This window comes from Pogona vitticeps, chromosome 1, assembly GCF_051106095.1.
Source record: "Pogona vitticeps strain Pit_001003342236 chromosome 1, PviZW2.1, whole genome shotgun sequence".
Taxonomy (NCBI): domain Eukaryota; kingdom Metazoa; phylum Chordata; class Lepidosauria; order Squamata; family Agamidae; genus Pogona; species Pogona vitticeps.
Genome location: NC_135783.1, coordinates 128961879 through 128967932, shown reverse-complemented (window position 1 = coordinate 128967932; position 6054 = coordinate 128961879).

The following is a 6054-nucleotide window of genomic DNA, read 5'->3' as shown; positions in this document are numbered from 1 at the left end:
AAAGGCAGTGAGTTTCTACTTTATTTTTGCCCAGAGAAAAATATTGTTGAAATTCATTTTGGATTGTTTGCTCTCTCATCAACAACCTGCCGTGAGTAGGACAGAAGGCAAAGCAGAGCCTCCCCCCACCCCGCACCCACCCCCATGTTTCGTAATTGCCTCGGCTTTCTTAAATATAGCCATGCCTCGTGGGCTTTGGTTCTTCCCATGAGCATCAGTGGTAATTAGTGTTTCACAACTGGAGTTTTGTCAAAGTGTTCTGCATGTACCCGCGGGCAAGTGGAAATCTCTTTCTGTTCCCACTGCTGTTCTCCTTTGATTTCTATTTCTGGTTTCTCATTCTCCTTTTCTGCTGAGGAAACGAGATGCTATCTCAGCAACTGCAGGCTCCTCAAACCATCATGGAACAGGATTCAGGGCTGGCCCCTGATACTTTGCTGCCTCAGGTGAATGATGCGATGGTGTCCTCTTCTAAGTCTACACACCAACGCGAACTGGATGGGACCTTGCCCTCCCACCACACTCGAGACAGCAGGCTTAGAAGGCCTCGGACAGATTGCTCAGTGGCATTCAGAGACCTGTCTTTCAGCAAAAAAAGGAATAGTCAAGGGTTTCAGGCAAAACAGGTGAGAGGCTACATCACTGTCACTCAGGGTCTGTTACCAGAGGTTGCCTCACTCTGTGTTCTGGTAGAGCTGGCCCTGGAGGATGTAGTCAACATTCATGGGACAGAACTGTACATTGATGAGATGCTTAAACCCTTCAACACTCATTGAGTCATTTGGAAATGCCCTCAACTCACTATTGTCCCCTTCTCCTCTTGTGGATCTAATGTGAACAAGCAGCACATTTAGGCAATCCTGCGCTCAGGACTTAATGCATTTACGGCGACTGTTCTTACATGCCAATGCACAATGACTTCAAAATACAGCGAACCAGACATGCTGTGTTGGTGGCCTCCTGCTAATTCTGCTGATAGAGACTCGAGTGGAAGACAAAACATTGGAAGCCACCTGGTAGGGCATTTGTGGAGCAGAACTGGTGGGACAGGAGGAGAAGAGGGCCTGAGTGTCCCTCCTGGGTGCAAACAGATCTGTGAAAACAGGTCTAAAACACTGGACTAGAGGAAAGGCGAAATGCAGCCACCCAACCAAGTCAGGTCAATGTGGTCAGAGGAAAACCTCACGGGCTCCTGTCTTCTTTTCTAAGTAGGGACCAGGAATGGTTTTTTTTTCCACAGGTACCACAATCCTTGCTGAAGAATGACACATCAGTGAGTAGGCATTAAAATAAAAAAGCCCTGTGAAAATCTATTCATGGAACTGGTGATTGCATCTAATTATCCAATACAGCCAGATGCTTTTTCCAAAAAGAAATTAAAAGCGGATGGTTTCAGGAACAGGTTTGTACCATCTCATTAGAGAAGGGAAAATAGAGTCCTCGGTGGCAGGAAAAGCAATTTTATGAAAAAGGAAGCACAAAAGATTCAAATGGATGTGGTATAATGGAATGGGTACAGTTGCTTAGTTACACATTCACACCATTTTTTAAAAAACCTGTATAATTAATTTCCTCTCATCACACATCGGTCTTAAAATATACATTCTGAATCTATGCCCTATTCCCCACCATTCTGCAATTTGTGCCTGATCTGCTTCAGATCTCATCCATATGAGGGTTTGCTCAGATTGGAAGTTTTAGATCCCGCACACCTCACATTGCTATTTTGTCCCGTATCCAGACAACAGTTTGCTCATTCCCCGTTATAGCCAGCCCTTTTCTGTGAATTTTCAGGGTTTTTCTTCATGCTGGGGTGTTGGATTTTTGGTTTTGTCTTGTTAGTGGTGCATCACTTGCTAATTTGTAGCAGGGCTGTATATTGTGGTCCAACAGGGCAGACATTCGATGGATGTGTGCATTAAAATGTCTTCTCTGGTACAAGATGTTAACTTCTCTTGTCTCTCTTGCATCTCACCAGGGTTCTCTCCTGAAGTACAAATACCAATGCACATTGACTAATGTAGATTTTAAAAAAAAAAAACACTTTAATTTTAGTTTAGTTTTTCATTTGGGATTAGGGTTGGACAGCAAAGAGCCTTAAGGCAGAACCAGACAGACATTTGTTTTGATGTTTGTATTGCAGATCTCATGCTTGTGTTTTGGTAGCCTTTCCACTTGTGTTGTTTTCTCTTGCTTTCAGGTTTGTGTGATCTCCGCCTTTTGGTCCCAATATCAGGGGCAGTGGGGGCCATCAGTGCTGCGAGCTGTGATGGTTCAGCATTGCTTCCTTCAGGCTGACACCCTGAGGACTGGCACCTCTTATATATTTTTTAAAAAGTTACTAATGTATATGGTAGAGCGGTAATCTTATCAAGGCAAGCTGAAGATAGCTCTTGGGGCTTACTTTTCTTTGCAGAATGGCAGGGGGTGAGCAGTTTTCACCAAGAAGTGCCCACAACTAGAGAAGATTCTTCCACCTTGCTTTTGCCCTTATATTTCTTCCAAAGTTTCTCCATTGCTCCAGCTTTCCTTGGTATCTCTTCTGAAATCTAGGGGAGGAAGAGCTGCCTGCAGCCCAGAAAGGCACGGTGTGGGTTGGAGACAGGAAAGGGGCAGAGTAAGTTTGCACCCTGCTGTCCAGTGCATCCACTGCTTTGCTAATACCTCTCGTGCACTTTATTGAAACCTGCTCCCCCTTGAGGATTCAAGCCAGTGTCCGTGGCTGAGCTGCTTTCTTGCAGCTCTGGGGAATCCCTTCTGAAGCAACCCTAAAACTACACTTTGAGGGAGGGTGCATGTGTGTGTGTGTGTGTTGTTTTTAAAAATTCTTCCTTAGCTGAAACGTTTGGGTCAGCTCTGAGAAAAAGACAAACAGAAAAAGACAAACAGATTCTCTGCTTGGTTGTTGTGGGTTTTTCGGGCTCTTTGGCTGTGTTCTGAAGGTTGTTCTTCCTGACGTTTCACCAGTCTCTGTGGCTGGCATCTTCAGAAGACTGGAGTAGGAACTCTGTCCATGCTCTGTTGGTGTTCCTTGGATAGTTGAGTATTTATAGCTGTGGGAAACAGCGTTTGTCTTTTTTCAGGAGATAGGGTGATCAGCATGTTTTGTTGTGATGGGGGGGAGAGGGAGAGATTATCTGTCACTGTGATTGATGGGTGTTGTTAGCTGGTCTTTTTTGTGCAATGATCTCTGGCCCTTGTGGCTGGGTAAGAGATCCTCAACCTTTTGCAGGTTGTATTTTTCAGAATGGGGCGCTAGGCCATGTTTAGTTTCAGGCCTTCTTTCCTGTTGAAGTTTTCTTTATGTTTATGGATTTCAATGGCTTCTCTGTGCAGTCTAACATACAGATTGCTGTACATATCTCCTGAAAAAAGACAAAGACCGTTCCCACAGCTATAAATACTATCCAACAAAAACCAATAGAGCATGGACAGAGTTCTGACTCCTGTCCTCTGAAGATGCCGGCCACAGAGACTGGCAAAACGTCAGGAAGAACAACCTTCAGAACATGGCCGAACAGCCCGAAAAACCCACAACAACTATTAGATCCCGGCCGTGAAAGCCTTCGCGAATACAGATTCTCTGCATATTTCCTTTCTGGAAGACACAGACACAGACCAGGTAGGTATCTGAGGAAACCAAAAAACTGCTTCAGCTGGTAGACACGATGATCCATTCTATATTAGCTCACTTTGTAAAATGAACAAAGAAAGGGGGCTGGTAGAAATGAGATCTGAAGTAGTGGGAAGAAACATGCCTAATTTGATCCTGTGCTATTTGTAACGTGTTTTAGTGGGGATGTCAAAACAAATTTGGCTACCAATACAATGAAAATGACAGGGTCCAGATTTTGATACATACTGGTGAACTTCTTCTCAAATATGTGTAATGTTGTGATCACACAAGAAAGCAGATCACATTTTGGACCACTTGTGGAGTGTTCTGGTGCAATCTGCTTCCCAACAATCACACGATGCATAGGGAAATGAGCTCCAGCCTGATCCTGCACCATGCCCAAACTGGACCTTTGTGGTCCAGATGTTGAGCCTCTATTTCTTGGAGCCGGGCAGAAACAATTATCCAGCAGAAAAAAGGCTCATTCACCAGAAAGTATTGTTTGCGCCCTGTCAGCAATCCTTTCTGGTGTGATATTTTTTTTTTTACATGTCTGATTACACCCTGAATTTAGTACTCTAATAAGTGGGTTGCACAACTGGATCATTTCAGCACACAACTCTCATCAACTTAAAATCTGACCCCTTGAAAAGTAACACATTGATTATGGGTTAACATATCATACGCTCCAGAATTTGTGTCCCTATAAATGTGTGAAGACCGAGGAACCTTAGTTTCAGTCTGGTGTTGCAAGGTTTGGTTTAAAAGCTCATCCTACCCTGTTGTTCCACTATGACTTCTTCCTTCATATTCCATTTATACCCAAACTAGTTTAAGAACAACTCTGTGCTATGAAGTCATGTGTGTTCCAGTCTAGCAGAATGTGAATGCTTACCAGCAGTTTGTCTTTGAAGCTGTAGAAATTGTTTTGCTGTATTTCCCCCCTCCCCCCCTTTCCTTAGCACATCTACACAGCTGAGCAGCGGTAAATAATCACACAATATTTTAAACTATTCATAGTTTTGAGGGCGCAGAGGCAATATTTTTCTTTAAAAAGCATAGCAAGAAAGAGCACTATGAATCCTCCAACTTCTCTCCGTACTACAGTGGGGTCTTGACTTAAGAACGGCTTGAGTTAAGAACATTTTGACTTAAGAACCACTCTCTTAGGAAAATATTGACTTGACTTACATACTTAGATTTGTTAAGAACTGAAAAAAAACCATGTGGGAGGCATGGAAAGTACAAAATTTGAACTTTCAGTTAACTGTTGGCCAGTGAAAAGGGTGCCTGTCTGCTTCCTCACTCCTCCCAGCGTTTAGAGAGTGGATTGGGAGTCTTCAGACTGCCTGGTACTGTACTACCTGGACTGTATTTTCCCTGCCTTCCCTGAACCTTTTTTGACCTAAGAAAAAAAGAAACAAAATATTCCCCCCTCTAGTGGTCGAAGGCAGAATAGCAGCTTCCCATTAATTTCTATGGACGGAAAAGAGCAGATACAGATCAAATGGTTTTCAATGCATTCCTATGGGAAATGCAGATTTGACCTGAGAACTTTTTGACTTGAGAACCACCTTCCAATACGGATTAAGTTCTCAAGTCAAGACCTCACTGTACCTCCCCCTGACAACACACTTTGGTGCCTTGCCTTTTCCTTGAAAAGGTTTTGCTACTTTTGGGGAGGGGGAGGAAGACTTTTGTTTGTTTTGGTTTTTTGTTTTTACATTACACCAAGACAGCTGCAAAGCTGTGAATAACGACACAATTTATTTTGAAATCCTTTATATGTAACTGTAAAATTAAAAAAATGCAGCAAGCACACAATCCAAAGAAGGGTTGGGTGATACCTTTTCTTAGGCCACAAAAATGTCGCAAACATAAGCTAGTTTTCATCAGGCAGGGTGTTACCAAGCTGGGGATAGTGCAGAAGAAAGATACAAGTTCCAAAAAACCATGGCTAAGTGGATAGTCCATGGCCTTCTGTTCAAAGCAGATTCCAAAATGGAGGCTGATGGGTCAGTTCAGAAATACTGTACTGTAGCAGGTTTCAGATGTCCCTTCTGAGGATGGAAGTCAGAATTCAATTCTTCACAAATCATCCAGTTTATAAATGTGAGATATTGCTGCTTCTGTAGCCACAATTCAAGAAGCCAGGAAACAGCCCCGTATGGCTGCACAATATCATGCCCATGTTGCCAGCAGGAAAAAGGATGCCAAGCTTTACATAGCAAAGGGCAGCTTGAATGTTGGTACCACCCATGGCAGCAGTCGAGATGGTCTACAGCAGTGGTGTCGAACTGTGGCCCTCCAGATGTTCTTGGACTTCAACTCCCAGAAGCCTTCACCACCACCTCTGCTGGCCAGGATTTCTGGGAGTTGAAGGCCAAGAACATCTGGAGGGCCACAGTTTGACACCACTGGTCTACAGGATCCCCTCT